This window comes from Micropterus salmoides, unplaced genomic scaffold, assembly GCF_014851395.1.
Source record: "Micropterus salmoides isolate LMB-PRFRI ecotype aquatic unplaced genomic scaffold, ASM1485139v1 Ms_hic_scaffold_19, whole genome shotgun sequence".
NCBI lineage: Eukaryota > Metazoa > Chordata > Actinopteri > Centrarchiformes > Centrarchidae > Micropterus > Micropterus salmoides.
Genome location: NW_024041039.1, coordinates 5,601,326 through 5,618,899, shown reverse-complemented (window position 1 = coordinate 5,618,899; position 17,574 = coordinate 5,601,326). Strand labels below are relative to the sequence as shown.

The following is a 17,574-nucleotide window of genomic DNA, read 5'->3' as shown; positions in this document are numbered from 1 at the left end:
TGGATTTATACTTTTGTTGGACCTTTGGATTTCTCTGCCCTGTGTGTTTTGGATTAAGTGTCTGCGTTGGGGTCCACAGCCTCTGTCTCCTGCCGGCTGAATGTACAGATGTTGCACTATGCTGAGACACGCAGTAAATGAGTCATATAATATCTGATCAAAAGCAGCGCAGTTGCAGCATTTAGTGATTTTGCAATACGATTATTGCCTAGTTGAATTTTAACAAGTCAGACCTTGTTCCTTTAATAAGCTACAAAAAAATCATTATTCCCTAAACCGGTGCTTGCCAAAAACTGCTCTGTTCCCAACCATAATCCATGAATGGGCCCTTTACCCAATGTCAATGTGCCTTTAAGGCAGGTAAAGGCTCCATAGAACAGCTTCTTTACTACAACAACTCCATCCATCGTCAACCGCTTATCCTGTGTACAGGCGGGGGGGCTGGAGCCAATCCCAGCTGACATCAGGTGCAAGGAGTGGTACACCCTGGACAGGTCGCCAGTCCATCGCAGGTTACTTAATCCCATCATTCCTATTAATGAACTGTATCTGTCTGTGTGTCATTGTTTGTAACTGTCTGTAGTTAACAGAGTATTTTGTGAAGTATGTCTATCTTGACAAACGTACTCTTCGGTGGTTCAGTCCACGCCGGGATGGTCTACCCCCAGATGGAAATCAGAGATAAACAGGAACAGATAAGGTAAACACACACTTCTGCACTGTTGAGTTAAACTCATATAAACTACTGAAATAACGAAAGGAGAAGGCCATACATTATGAAGAAAAGTAAATGATGCCAGGCAGAACAATGCCAGCTGAGCTATTACAAGAATGGAGGAAACAAAACTATAGAGAAGTGGCAAAGGTGGAAACGTTCTGTAGGCCGGCGGCAAAGGAGGGCCCAGGTGTCAAAGGATCAGGTTAGGTGGTTTGAGTAAGAATAAGACAAGACTTCAGTGAGAGTTTCCTCTGTGTTCCCTAGCAGATGGACTGTGACATTCCTTTTGTTACTGGTTCCCTTCTGTTACTTTCTCTTTCACTTCTTGATCATACAAACACTGTAACAGAAGTACTTGAGATCAAAGATAATCTGATCACTGTGCCTTAATTTGTGTGCCCACACCTTGTAGCCTAAAACAGTGCAAACAAAATGAAGACAAATTGTGTTGAGTGGAACATCTAAAGCTTTTTCACTATCACTGTTGAGACAGTTGTGGGAAAAGCCCTCAGACTTGGTCCAGAGGCCTAACGGCCCTCTCTCTCACACTTCGTGCTCTTGTATGTAACTTACACCTACATGAAGTGTGGTCCTTTTGTTGTAATGGCAATCTTTTTAATAAGACACAGCAAATAAACTAATATATTAAATCCATATATGTATGGACTCCTTAAACTCCGTATTCCATTGGTTAATAGGTCCTGTCTCGCTCCTCCTTTTCCACCTCCACATCCACACATATTCAATATGCAAACAGTAGTATAAAACCCTAAACACATTTAAATACATAAATAAGACAAAAGAGATCAACACAGTACGTGTCTGCAGTCCACTTGCAAGGCCCATTCTATTCATGTGTCTAGTCTTGTATTTTATCAGGCCTGAGTGCAGCTGCTAGCAACAATTTGTTAAAATCCATGAAGGCTTTTATTTAAAAGTATTTATTTTTACTTTTGGCCGCCATCAAAGCGCCATATCTGGCCAGATATTATTGCTGGTGGGCAGTTTTGGCGATGGTCCATAATCACAGAACTAACATGTTTCCTTTGTCAATGTTTGTATAAACTTTATTTAATGTGTGGTTATAATGAACTGTGGTGCAGAAACTGTGACAGTGTTTCACACTCTTGGCTTACATTTTCCATGTTATCTGTCAGTGGCCAAGTCACAATAACATATGGTTTTATTGAATAATTAAGTAAATATAATTTCTTAATAAATCTACCTAAAGAAACCTCATTTTTGACTGGCCACTCTCTGCTGTCTCAGATGAGACACCTTTTATTCTGTGTAAGACACCGTCGTTGCAATTCTGAACCTCGCAGCTTGATTCCACTAAATCTTACACACTGAACCTTTAAATGAATAACCACATTTTCTCTGTTTAGGTTTGCCGCCAAATACATAGTGGGTTTTTTGGAAGTAAAGAAAATGATTGACAAGTGAGTACTGAGCTTAAAATGTTCTCCTTTTCCCAGACACATAAGATCTTTATCATTCTAACAGGTTCATTAATTTCAATGTCATGATTTATTGTTTCACAAAATACAGAAATACTGTAAATACAACAAAAGCTAAACACTGTATTTGTTTTTCACCTACAAAAATTAAATGCCACAGGAAGCAGATAAATTAAATGTATTAACATTATAACTGTCAGAGGTTTAAACTGCTGCCTGAAATTAATGACATGTTGATGTTGTCGTCTTAAGTCATTTTGACAAGGATATAAAATCAGTTCCCTGAAGAATTTGAATAGGGTTTATTTCCACTTAAGGTATTTGTAGAAGTTTAATCAAGTTCAGACATTTGCTTTAACTTTCATTTTCATGTGGATCAGTTCTAATCTATGTATTTTGCATGAAATCTATATGTAAAATCATTATGAAACAAAAAGAAATAGCTACACCTAAATAGACTGTATGCACCTTATGTAAAGCCAATTATCCCGTATCCGTTTGCTTTCATTCAAACTTTCTTTCATATATAAAGGTAAGCTGTGAGCTCAAAGTAGTTATAACATTTAGTGAATTTGACAATTTCAGTGACATCAGTAACATTTGTATATGATATTGGTTGGCTGAGTAAGTATTTAATGTATTTTTGCAGTGATGCTCTACCAGTTGAGTACATGAAAGGGAAGCCGCAGTGTATGAAGCAGTATGAGCAGATGATCATCCTGCCGGATCCCTGGTCTGAAGGAGGATTCATTGGTGTTCTATGGCAGGAGCTCCAACCCCCCCAAACACATCACTGTAGTACACAACAATCAGGTGAGCAGCACCACATCACTGGTCCAAGTCAAGCATTTGTGTCTGAGCTTTGTGAGACCAACGCTCATATTTATAACTCCTAATAATTACACTTAATTACTACATTTGGCTAAAAGTGGAATTAGGGTGGGTTGATGAGGCACCAAATCACCTGCTGATCTCACGCTCTTACCCTTAAGTCTTTTTCAAACCCGCGATTTTAAGCCTTATTGCACTAGGCATTACTCACGAACAAGACCCCAAATCACTGGCCTCATTTTGCATGAAAAAGCACAAAGCCTCATAGTTTCTTTCAGACTGTTGTGTTTCCACCACAATTATAGTTTTCCTTTTGACCAGAACTTGTTTTAAACCCCATGTAAAGAAAGTTGTTCAGTCATGTTTTATCATGTAGCCATTTATTTCACAGATCTGGAGAAACTCACACACGCTTTTACCTCATACTGAGTCTTAATGTAATGAAGTGAAGAACAGTTTGCTAACAAGAGTCACAGTGAGTTCATTATTAATTTAAATTACCACAAAGTCATTTACACACAGACAGCCTGAGGCCTTTCAATTTATTTATATAGCGCCAAATCACAACAACAGTTATCTCTGAGCGCTTTTCATAAAAGAGCAGGTCTAGACCGTGTTATTTACAGAAACCCAACAGTTCCCACCAAAGCAGCACTAGGCGACAGAGGCAAGGAAAAACTTCCTTTTAAGAGGCAGAAACCTCGAGCAGAACCATGGCTCAGTGTGGGCGGCCATCTGCCTCGACCGGTTGGGGTGAAGGGGAGAGAGGGAGAGAGAGAGTGAGAGAGAGAGAGGGGAGGGAGGCAGCCTACACAATATACACACAGAGGTACAGACAGTAAAGGTGATGTTGCTATAGACTAAATGAAAAATGGTACAGATATTTATAGTAGTGTTAATGATAATAAACATAATGTTAATGATTATACTTTAATAACAATAGGACTAGTAACAATAATTGTAGCAGAGGGTGTCGAGCAGGAACACGGGGTCAGCAGTTGACTCCAGACAACCACAGCAACCACAGATCCAGACTCCACAGCTCCAGAGCCAGAAACACCTGCAGGAAGTGATAGGAGAGAGGAGAGGGACGAGAAAGCACAAGACTACGGGAAAGGGGAGAAGTTGAGTTAGTAAAATGCATTAATGGGATGAGGTTGCATACAGAGGGAGAGAATAGAAGAGAGAGTAGCTCAGTGCATCATGGGAAATTCCCCGGCAGTCTAGGCCTATAGCAGCATAACTAAGGGATGGTTCAGGACTCACCTGAGCCAGCCCTAACTATAAGCTTTATCAAAGAGGAAAGTCTTAAGCCTACTATTAAATGTGGAGGTGCCTTTGGGGGACTTTGCGCAGTTGGTAATCCGGTCTTGCTTTCATGTGTCTCCTCTTCTTGGATTCAGTTCTTCGTACTGGATGTGTACAATAGTGACGGGACTCCGCTGACAGTTGATCAGCTCTGTGTTCAGCTGGAGAGGATCTGCAATGCCTCACTACAGACCGACATGGAGCCTGTCGGCATCCTCACCACTCAGCATCGTGACATCTGGAGCAAAACCTACGTCAGTCTAATGAAGGGTGAGCACAACTCTGCTCTCATACAAGTCAAACTAAAGAAGTGAATAATTCACCTAATTAACTAAATAAACTACTTATTTCACTCATTGTGCATAGGCATGGTCACGGGAAGTAGGTGTGTGCTGAGGGTTTTGTTTGCAGATCTACCGTACTTTTTGTAAAAATATTTACAAGTGCAAGGTTCCTGTGTTAGATAAATCAGTAATGTTCTGCACCATAGCTTCTTAAACGAGTGAGCAAACAAATATTAAAGCTATCAAGAGAGTCGAGGCGAGTTGAGTAGGTACCAGCGGTGGAAAAGGGGCTAGTCTCAAATGTCGGGTTATCGTGCCTCTACAGTCGCCCTTCCCGAGCTGCTTATCTCTCCCTGACGGGTGGTGATGAAAGAGTATATAATAGATAGATATAAGAGAGAAATTTTGATGATGTTTTTGATATGAGACTGGAATGAGAGGGTTGAGTCCAGGTTGCGGACTTGTGGGGATTCAGAGGTGGAGCAGCTATTTACGTCGAGGAGCATTTTGCTGACCTTCTTGAGCAGCGATGCCGGAGCCACCATGATGATTTGAGTTGTATTGTTGAGTTTGAGCAGAGTAGCAGTTGTCCAAGTCTTAATGTCCTACAGGGAGTTCACAAGTGGCATGGTTGGGAGGTGGGTTAACAGTTTGGTGCAGATGTAAAACTGGGTGTCATCAGCATAGCAGTGATAATCCAATCCACAAAATCCAACTTGAAGAATAGTAAACTTGGTAGATTTGGGTATAAAAAGCTGCGACATACACGCCAGCGTCCTCTCATACTCCGGACGTTGACTACAGACCAACACCAACAAGAAAACAGAATAACAGAAAACCAATTTTGCATAGTGTTTAACTCGATGTATCTGTCTATAACTACACAACAAGGTGGACATCGGACCATGCCCATATATGATTTAGGAAAGAGGCTAAATAACATGTATGCAATTGCAATTGTTCTAAAAATAATAAAACAGCAAGTGATAAACGTGAAGATAAAGCAAGTCTAAGTAGATAATATGAAAATATTTAGAATTGAATTGTTAAACTGTTGCCGTCTGACTACATAATAACATGTTTGCTCTGTGTGCATGTCCTTTTTCAGATAAGAACAAACAAAGAATCACTGTCTGCTATCGAAAGTAGCATCGTCACAGTGTGTTTGGACAAAGCGATGCCCCTAGTGTCTGATGAGATGTCTCGCAGCAGTATTACTCACTGGATGCAGACTGGAGGAGGCAGCCAGTGGAACAGTGGAAACCGCTGGTTTGACAAGGGCTGCAGGTGATATAACACATTTTTTCCAGAGCGAAAGTACTAAGGACCAATTTCACTAACCAGAAAACACACACCTAGTGTGGAAATAAGGAATAAGCTAACCAACAGTAAGAAGAGATGTTTTATTACTGAATGTATTTCTCTCTCTCATTGTCATAGTTGTTTTAACCCTCTCTCTCACTGCCATACAGGACACACACTTACCCATACGCACACAGTGACACACAATCTCACTAGATAAATGCATCAGTCTAAAAATGCATTCAGTGCAATAAAGAAATGGTTTTATTGCCATATAAGCTGGTACATATTGACTGAGTAACCGGTAATGAGAACTGATAACACACTTGATCACAATCAGAATTATAAAACCACTTGCTGAGAATAATTATAAACTTCTTCCTATATATCATCAAAAACACTGTACCAACATACGAGCAGAAAAAGTGTTTAAAGCTGTCCCGACTGACAAAATCTCCAAAACTTCACAAGCAGCAGTCAATAAATAAGACAATCTCCAAATCTTCATCAAATGGATGAAAAAACAGAGAGGATTTGGAATATACATCATTAAGGTTATTTACGGACCTTTACCTTTTGCACAATGACAGCTGGATTGGCTCCAGCCCCCTGTGATTAGCGGTTATAGAGGATGGAAGGATGGATGCAGAGGCAGACTGGGGCAAAAAAATGGCACAGGAGTTTTCCCTAGTCAGCTTGCTTTTCAAAGCATTTTTTGGGGGGCTCTGGTCTTAAGAGACCTTTCTTCCTGCAGTCTTGAGAATTTAATGCAAGTATAGTACATCACGAAATGAACGATTAAAATATATTTTCAAAACTAGAAACCTATCTAGCTCTCCAAGTTAAATAATCACCTCAGCTAACCCCTTGAGTTGTCACACTGCCTGTCGGCCCGGTTTAGTTTAGGTCTGAGTTTTGTTTTTTGGTCTGTTCAGTATCTGTTATTTAGTATTTGTTTTGAGTTCCAGTTATATTCTTGCCTTGTGTTTTGAAACTTGTTAGTATCTGTCTGTTTTCCCCTGCTGTCTCTCTGCCTGCCTGACTGGTGTCTTTATTAGTATCACCTGTTTATGCTCCCGCCCTCCTCGTTAGCCAGCGCTTAAATGTGTGAGACTTCTGTTCGGCTGTTGCTGGTTTGTTGTATGTTTGTCCACTGCCTTGTGTCTCACCTGCCTGCTTGTTTCTGCCTTGTTTTTGGATTACCCCTTGTTGAATTCTGAACTCTGCTATAGGTTCAGTGGGCTTAAATAAATACCCAGAAACTGTACCTGCTCTGCCTCTGTGTCCTGCGTTTGGGTCCTAAAACCTGTTCCTGCCTGCACACACGACAAATCCTGACATGAGTACTAATAAATAAATTAAATGGTAGAAGGGGTCTTAGGACTCTGCTTTTGGCCTTGTGAAAAAATCCGCATTAGACTAATAATATACCTTTTATTAATATACTTGTCCTAGTAGTACTAGTCAGAGGACGACTTTACCATTATGCAATAATCATAACTAGACAGTAGTTACAGCAGGTTAAGAATTACAGGGCCAACATTTATCATTTTTATAGTTTTTACCCTAACCCAGAAACAGATCTGACTTGTGGTGAGTCTCTATGCAAATTAAACAAAAAATAAAGTAAGCCATCATATTAATGTCTCACTGATACCTGTGGCACTGTTAGCGTTCTCATTTGCGAGTGATGTAACGGTAGAAGTAGCAGCAGCACAAAAAGACAAGTTTTGAAGCAGTTTGCTTGCTACACCTGCAGCTAAGCGACTACTTATTTTGGCATTTTGTCGCATGTCTTTTTCCCATGATTTCTGAAGCCCAAATGACCGGTTTAAGGGTTTTGTTTGCGTTTCATTATGTTCTGATGTGGAGTGTGTAATTGACTCGCATAGCAATCGTATTAAAATGCCCCTGTCGGAGCCATTAACCGCACACTATGGGCCTGTTGATCAAAGTACATACCAATTAACTTTTAACTGCAGTTTTTTCTAACTATTTAAATACTGTTTGGTTATTGTCATAATTGTCCAGCAGCCGATCGGGAAAACTCCCGGTACTCTCAATGGCCAGTCCACCTATGGATGGCTAGACCACAGGGACGTGCAGTGAGAAGCATGAAACTGTTTATTGGCAAAACAAATCACAATACTGCCAACAAGGCACCAATTTTAACTTCCCTTTATTGGCTCCCTATCCATGTCAGATCAGACTGTAAGGTGCTTCTCTCGATCTGAGTCTGTCGGTTGTTGGAGATTCAGTTAGTTTGTCTGCTTGACTTCAGTTCCTGTTTCTTGTCTTATGTTCAGTTGCTTTGTTCGTTACCTCTGCTGTTATTGTATATTTGATTATGGTCTGTCTTATACCAGAACTTGGGCAACACAGTCACACATATACAGTAATAAACAGAATCATTAGGAGTTTGGATGTCATGCTAATATTTGGTTTGTGTTTCTTATCCTTTTTTCCAGGTAATTATTGGAGAAGATGGAATTTGTGGTTTACACTTCTCCCATGCCTGTGCTGATGGCGTAACCCATTCGGTGTTGGGAGGATATGTCATAGAAAACATGTAAGTAGACCGAAAGTAGATGAGCTTCTGTAAGTGTGAGTGTGTTGATGCATTGTTGTCATCTCATATTTGAAAGTTCAGCAATGAAGTCAACACATTGATTTGGACAGTAGACATGTGGATTGCATGGACAGGTGGAAGAATTCTTGTCTTTATTTACACTTATGGCTACAAGGCAGAGCTACTGAAATGTTCCATGTTGAGTTTTGTTATCAAAAAAGTTTCTGTGTACATTTATTGTTACTCAGCGAAATGTATTGTGTGCTACCTTGGGGTCTAACAAACGTGCTGAATGCGTGTCACGTTTCCTCCGCTCTCAGTAATAATCAAAAGTTGATGTGTCATGCTTAAATTATTGACTAATAATGACTCAATGACAATAACTCATTTTATTTACGGAAGAAAAGAAGATGTAACTTTGGCGTCTAAAACATTTTGGTAGTGATTTTGTGAGTGCAATCCTCCTCTGTTATCACTGATTGAGTTTCCTTCTTTAAAAACATTTGCAAAGCTGATTTTTTTTTTTTCTAATAGATTTAAAACCTGCATGGTTTATGTTCATGTTTACTGCTTTTGTTGCAGCATTGCTGCATTTCTTGGCCACCACCTGTAGATCTGTGCAACCACTGGCAGGAATGTATATCGTGTCACCCACATGAGTATGCATGTGCACCCTTGCATGCACCATAGACCCCCAGAAGTAGGTCCCTAGACCATAAGTGAATATCTAGATCTCCACCTGGTGGCTGGTTGCAGTGTAGCTCCTCCAAGCTGGCTGCTGGGACATGAGTTCAACTAAAAATTACACATCAAATATGTTTTCCCCAAAATAGTATTTTTTTGTAGTTCTCATCACATTGATATACAGTATGTTCAAGTGTCTGTTTTGAACTTGTTTTTTGATCAAATAAAAAATGGGTGTCACTTGGCATTATTGACCGCTTTTATTGACCTACTCTCTCAAAACTCCATCAGAGTGAGTAGTGAGATTCACTATCAGCGTTTTCAAACCAACTCAATGCTGCAGAGACATAATGATTTAAGTGAGTCCACATTTAATTATCATATTTGTTCAAGTTGTTGAACGCGTTGTTTCTGCATGAATGGTTATGATTATTGACAAGTTACTTAGCATTAACAAATGAGAGACTAACCACCATGAAAACAACGCACACAAATAAAATGACACTAGAAAATGGATGTGAACTCAGAGCAAGAGGATTGCCAAGAATGATATTTATAAAAAAAAAACTATCACTATCATGTATAATTTATTTTCTCTTGTGTAGAAACAAGGAAAAGACACAGACGATGCCGCCTACAATAGAGCCTTTGCCAGTGCCCCAGAAACTGCACTTCAACATCACGCCTGAGGTCAAGAAGGACATTAAGGAAGCCAAGCACAGCATGGACGTGTGAGAGACATTTGTTTTTTAATTTTTGTGATAGTTACATAGACACTCGGTGACCAGGATAAAAGAAATCCTGCTCTGTCAACAGCTACATGCAGCAGCAACATTTTCTCACTTAAAATGCACAGACTACAGATAATTTGCTGCAAATGTGACCAAAAGGGGCTTTTCCACAGGATGGCACCAGCTTAGCTGCTGTACCCAGCTACAGCAGGTTGGATTAGCGACGCCGCACTAAACTGCCATGACATAATCTTGTGTGAGTATGATGAACAGACCCACGATTCAAGTTTATAACACATTTAACAACAAATTGGATAAAGCCATCAAGTTCTTAAACCAACTCCAGCTCAGAGAAAAGAACAAAAACAGTTTGGCAGGTCTGGGGCTCCTCCAGTCCAACGGGCCCTATGGATAAATAAAGATTAAAAGTTCCTTTGCGTTCTACCTGTTTTATAAAAGAGCTGACTGAGATTAAAACATTTCAAGTCAACAGCTCTTACGCTGTCAAGAGGTCACTGACGCCCAGAGGCAACGGCTCTACTTCTACTAGGCATGTGTGACGACTACTACGCATGAGCAATAGAAGTAAAACAGACCCTTACGTCAGTGGAACCACTTGACTTGATTTAATGGATTTAATTCGTAGGGATACCAACAAAGGATTCATTTGAGATATTCCCTCTGTCAAAGCAACACAATACAACAACTACTACACTAAGCTATATGGTGCTGACCCTGGTGTTCTTGTTTGGTTTTACCTCCTGTGTGTTTGTTCTCATTGACTGTCTACTGTGTTTCACCTGGTCTTGTTACCTCCACCCCCTTAAGTAGTAGTCTTAAGTGGTTTGCTCCCCTCCCTCAGTGCTGGTTCATTGTTTCTTTCATGTTCACGTCTGCATCAACTCTAGTTTATTGTTCCTGGATCATGCCTCATGTCTTTTGGATTTATGGATAACTCACCTGTCTGAATTTTGGATTATCATGTTTCAGACATTCCTCATCCTCCTCACCTGTAAGTGTTCACAGGTTTGTTTGGATAAATCTCAGTCACCATCCCTCTGTCTGGCTTGTGTCAACAAACCTCTGTATTTTGTGTAGCTGAATAGCTAGTCACCGAACCTCAACGCCTTCAGCTAACTGTATCCTGCTTGCTAGCCCCCCAGATTGCATTTGTTCGGCAAACAAATATGCTGTCAACTGTCACACTACCTAAAAAAAAAAAAAAGGTCTTACAGTCAGATTTCTCCCATCCTGACCCCACAGACTGGTCCAAAACGTGGAGGTGAGGGATACAGTATTTGCTCACTTTGGGAAAAGTGTCCTAAAGGCTGACAAGATAAGCCCCGATGCTTTCGTACAGATGGCGCTACAGCTGGCCTACTACAGGTGAGGTCTGGAAAAGTCATGTGGAGATGGACTGTTTTGTATATAGACTTTAACATTCAGACTGTACTTAAAATCAGGGCATTAGGAGACAGAATAATGAGTCCCAGGCAGTATATTTTATCATCAGCCAGAAACTTGAGTAATGGATCAACAAATGCTATCAGCAAAATCACTGGACATGTGGGATACTCTGTTTGCAGAGCTAAAGAATTTATTTGACCTGTCAACAAGTTTCAGAGCTCTGTATGTTCAGTTCAGTTTAAATTTTATCTATACAGAACCAATTGATAACAGAAGTTCTCATTTACTTTCATAAAGAGCAGATCTAGACCGTAATGTAATATAATATGAATTCTCATGGAGAGACACGAGAAAGTACAAAACTACTGGAGAGGGAAGAAGTCGAGTTAGTAACATGCATTAATGGGAGAAGAATGCATACAGAAGGAGAGGTAGAGAGGAAGAAGAGAGGAGCTCAGTGCATCATGGGATGTGGAGTTTGAATGTTCTCCCTAGATCTGGCGTTGGTGCTGCACACCACTGCTCCTAATTAGGATGAGCTAAATGCATGTGTTGAACTGTGTGTACTGAGCCCGCCCTAACTATAAGCTTGATCAAAGAAAGTCTTAAACCTACTCTTAATTGTGGAGACGGTTTCTGCCTCCTGAACCCAAACTGGGACCTGATTCCACAGGACAGGAGCTTGATAGCTGAATGCTGTGGCTCCCATTCTACTTTTGTAGAATCTAGGAACCACAAGTAACTGCATTCTGTGCTATGTTCTAGTGGGATAATAAGGTACTATAAGCTCTTTACGATAAGATGGCGCCTGACCATTAAAACCATTTTAGGTGAGCAGAAGGATTTTAAATTATAGTCTGGATTTTACAGGGAGCCAGTGCAGAGAAGCTAAGAATCGTCGCCTCTTTTCCTAGTTTAGTTTGCAGCAGTCTGGATCAGCTGGAGAGTCTTCGGGGACTTATTCGGGCAGTCTGATAATAAGGAATTGCAATAATTCAGCCTGGAAGTAACAAATGCGTGGACAAGTGTCTCCGCATTATTTTGATACAGGATGTTCATGATCAACGTTACGTGGGTGAAAAAAAAGGCAGTCCTAGAAGTTTGTTGTGGAGTTTAAGAACATATCTTATCATACCAGAGCGATACCATCCAGAGTAACTCTTTAGTCAAAGCATCTCGGTGTTTGGGGCCAAGTACAATAACTTCAGTTTTGTCAGTGTTATAAGAAAATTGCAGGTCATCCAGGTTTTTTCATCTTTAAGGCATGCTAGAAGTTCAGCCAACATGACCAACTTTGTCATGCATAGAGGATTTATGGTTAGAATGTACAAACATATGATAAATAGGACTTAAACCAGCGTAGAGCAGTTCATTAATTAACAATTAAATGCATTTGTTATAGGATGTGATGGTCAAAATGTTAAATGTAGCACTAAGATTCACCAAGACCACAAAGTCCTTTATCTGATGCAATTTTAAGGCTATTTGTAATTTTCACCAGTGCTGTCTCTGTGCTATGAAAATCGTGATTGAAAATCCTCAAATATCCTGCTGTTATGTAGAAAGTCACGTAACTATGTTGGGACACGGAGTTTGTTGAAAATATTTCTCCCCTTTCTTTTGTCAGGATGTACCAGCGGTGCTGTCCAATAATGGAACCTGTCTCCCTGCGGACTTTCAGACTCGGCCGTCTAGCTATTATAAATTCAACCTCGAGTGCATCAGCTGCCCTTGTCAAGGCCTTTGACGATCCCAAAAAACAGGTCTGATGAACCGGAAACTTCTAATGCAGCTCTAATGTAACTCAATGGCTACTCAAAGTTTTTTCTATTTTCACTCCCACAAACACTCAAACTGGCTGCTGTCACCCCCACCCTCAAAAAACACTAGAAGGTGTTGTTGCCTCCCACCTCATAGCCCACCTCATCTTTAATGACCTGTGACGAGTTGTAAAGTTTCTGTATTCTTCCTGTTTTGCACAGAACTCAGAGAAGGTTGATTTATTGGAGAAAGCGCTCAAAGCACACAAAAACAGCACTAACATGGTGAGTCTCATTCACAGAACCACTCAATACTTTAGTTCAGTGTAGGTCCAGTTTATTATCAGTGTGAAAATGCCTTTCAGCAACACCTGTTGTTCAGGCTCACTATAAATGATTGTAAAAATCTGATCCATAAAATAAAGTTAAATTTTTATTTTTTGTGTTTGTTATTGTTAATATATTAGCAAATGTTTACAAGCATTTCGACTTTCACTATGATCCTAACAGGCAGTCAGCGGACAGATGATATACAGACACCTCTTGGGTCTTAAGATGCAGGCTGTTGAGGAAAACATCTCCATGCCTGATCTCTTCACAGACACCTCCTACGCTAAAGCCTTTGACTTCAGAATCACTACCTCTCAGGTAAGGATCAGGGTTTAAACTGACAGAAAATAATTTATATAAATTTTATAACTTAAGAAACACTAGTAGGATATACTATGTGAAAAGTTAATTGGTTAACTATAATTAAATCCAGTGCCTCCCCTTCTAGCTCAGAGTTTGATGGTCGCTGTGAAACAATAACCAGTTTCCCAACAAAAAACGCTGTTAATGTCCAGGCTATGTGCACAATGTAAAGCTGGTTTAGTGTCTTCTCGGGGTCACTCCTGACTGCTGAGTTCCACTCAGTCAAAATCCAGATGGCTAGTTTAAATGTTCTAAATAGGTTATATTCTGCGTCCTGAAGTCTGATGCCAAAGTCAAAGAAATAATGGGGAGGCAGCATGTGCTCCCAAAAGTCAATTTTGTAGATGGCTACAGAGACAACCCTGTTACTTCATGAGCAGCAGCCAATTAAGCTGTTCATTTTCCTCCTGCTCTCTGTGAATCACCATCACCGTGTTTCAATGCAGCCATATTCATCATATAGTTGTCATTTACACATTTGTCTGTTTTTGTTGTCAGAAAACCAAACAAGAAATAAAATATTGATTTGTTTCAGGGAACGTTTCATGTAGAAAAATATATCAGGGCCGTACTCTCACTATGACGTCAGTATGACTACATCGTCGACATTGACATCGTGGACAAGCAAGTGTATTACACACCTTTGCGTGATGCCGGGTTGGCCTTTGACTGAACCTGAAGTACTCACTATAAACCATCTTGCCCTATAATCCTGTATTTGTCTTCTATCATTTTAATTTGTTTTTTAATGAATCATGTAAAATAGGGTTGGGCCTTATGTACACTGTACAGAACAGAGAATATCTGGTTACATGCCAGATATATTCTCCGAGTTCAGATGGTCTCTCCATCTTTTGGGCTGCTTGGAGACAAGATTTTATTAAGGCAGACATAGATCCCATTTAATTTTGACATAAATAAATATGCCTAGAAAGTAAATCTTATTTCCTACTTTTTACCTAAAACACTTTCCTGAAGAGTTTGTTCTCAATCACTAGTTTCAAGTCTTCTTCAATACAGCATGATGTTCACTTTGTAAATTATGGTCCCATTTAGAGTAAAATAGACGATAAAGCAGGAAAAGCTTTGGGGGGTGGCACTGCATAATCCCTTCCCTGCTCCACCCACTTGTCCAAAGATGGTAACAAGATGGCAGCCGTTGAAATGCCAAACCAATGGGTGACATCACAGTGGCTACTCCCACATCTTTTAAAAAGTCTATGGTTATAACAAGGCGTTTGTCACGGTGACAGCCATACACTGTTGAAAATGCTTCCTTAGCCACAAAAGAAGATTAACTTAATCTCACAGACAGACATGTCAGAGGTCCCAGTGCTGCAACAGTAACTAACCACTGCATACTTACTTCTGTCCCTGTTCAAAAGGTGACGTCCAAGTTTGGCTGGACATGTGTTGGCCCTGAACAACCTGGTACATACTGTATATACTATAGTATTATGGATGATCACATTTATATCATCGTCACCACTTTGGAAGCTTCCAACACCTGCAAAGAAACTGATGCAGCCCATCTAATCCGGGCCATGGAGGATGCACTGTTGGACATGAAGACCCTGCTGGGACAAACACCAAGAGTCGTATTGTGAACCTAATCCAGACTTAAAACAATAGTTCAATATTTTGTGATATTTGCTCTTTTAATTTCTTGCAGAGAGTTGGATGACAACATCATACCACTCTCATGTCTGTCGTTTTAAATGGAAGGCTGCAGCCGGTTAGCATAGCTCCTCATAAAACCACAAGTTGTTGTTTTTTTTACATTTCAGTTTTTGTATGAATTAAAAAGACGTGTTAAATAGTGAGTGTTAGAGGTGCTGGTGGGTGGAATTGTTTCCAGTCTTGGTGCTGAACTACAAGGTACATTATAGGTCATGGAAATAAAACTATTTTACATGGTGGAGTGCTGCGGATGAATTAAAGCTGGGGAAGGCAACGTGTTGGGCAAGGGTTTTTTCAGTTGAAAGTATCAAACTGAAAAAAAATCCCACCCCTTCTTTCAGGTCTCCCTCCAAAACCACTCCCTCAAAACACATTTCCATGTGCAATGAGGCCAGCAAATCATTTCATTTGGTCCTTATTTCAGTCATACGGCATCCACAGAAACCAGATTCTTTTTCATTTTTGTGTCAGAGCTAATTTGATTTATTGATTGCTGTCTGTTGATTCCTGTACTTTTTTTTTTATTTTAAGCTTTAAGGAGTTTGATAGCCTTAAGGAAGAAACTGTTCCGATGTCTTATGGTGCGACAGTGAATACTGTTCTTGCCAGATGGCAGTAGGGTGAAGAGGCTTTCGCTGGGTGGGTACTGTCTTTTAGTATCCTTTGCCTCTGTGCAGGCACCTCACCTCACCGATATCTGATGCTCAGGTGCTACTTATCTTCTGCAGGTTTTAATCACCTGCTGCAGAGCCTGGGTCGTGCACATCCCATGTAAGCTGATGAAATTTCCGGTGAGGTGCTTTCTATTGCTCATATGTAAAAATGAACTAGAACTTGGCACGGAACTCCTTTTTAAGTTTCCTTTAGAAATACAGCTGTTTCTGAGCATTAAGCTAATCATTGATGACTGTAGCCTTATAAACAGATATGAGAGGGTTATAGATCTTCTAATCTAACTCTCAGCAAGAAAGCAAATTTAAAAAAAAAAAGCACTTTTTCCAAAATGCCAAACTATTGCTGAACTAACCTGACACAAGCTGAAGTAGACTCTATGGTCCTAGTCTCGCTGACTGAAGTTTCATAGTGATTCAGACAGGCATGGAAACGGTTCAATTGTCTCATGTTCTGTATACTTATAAACAACTTGCTTCCCAGAAAATTTTTTATTCCCTTCACAAGAATCTTTGTTGTCTCTATGGTCAATGTGTTCATGTTCAAAAACTCGTTTGTTCCTGCAGATTGCTGTTTTCTCCTGGACATTGGTTACTGATTCATTCTTTACGGCTTAGGTAGCCAAATTTTATTACGACGATTTTGTTTACATTTCCTTACACCTCTAGTGTGCCACTTTATTAAAACTTTGATTATTGTTTCACGCCTGTAGTTCGGTTCATCTGGTCCAGACCTGGATCTGCATTTTTTTAGTTCTAAACCTGTTCATGACGTTTTATAAACGAACCAAGACGGGTAAACATGACGTGACTTACAGATAACTTGTTGACAGTTAGGCAGTTGTCATCCTGCATCATCAGTGAGAGTTACTGTACTAATCAATCATTTTTCAAATAAATCACATTAAAAATGATAAGTACAGTGTTTTCACTTTCTGAGAGTTGTGCTAGTCCTACAGCCTCAGCTTTGAAACAAGCCTCAACCTCCTGCATTTTGTGATTCAACCATTTAAATTATATTAGGGCTTAAAATGATTATTAAGGGTATTGTCGCTTTGAGTGACACATGGGTGCTGTCACAGGTGGCTTGACACATCAACCGGGCTTCATTCACATTTTATACAAGTTTTATTGTTCATTTCAAACTTGATTTTACCAGCTGTTCTTTCAGGGCACAAGCAGTATAGATGTTTCCTTAAATATTTTGCAGGTTTCTTGTCTTACTCTTCAATGTACTATACTGGAGAATCTATCACTTGCGTTTGTAAGTGCACAAGTACAGAGGAGGGGAAGAAGGCTGACCATATCCTGCTTATGGCTCCAAAAGCCTTGGGGTCACTTCTACTCTCCTTATCCAGAAGAACAGGCATAGACTCTGGTAAACATGCTACCTGAAGATCTCTGAATAAGAGAAACACTGCTACTTAACACTGTCTCACTGAGGATATTAATGCTACATCATTCAGAGCTGTTTCC

General features: G+C 40.0%; 1 pseudogene; it reads left to right on the top strand.

The window, feature by feature from the left end:
• The first annotated feature begins 321 nt into the window (after window positions 1–321).
• LOC119910792 lies at window positions 322–17,012 on the top strand (annotated as a pseudogene).
• The last annotated feature ends 562 nt before the right edge of the window (window positions 17,013–17,574 follow it).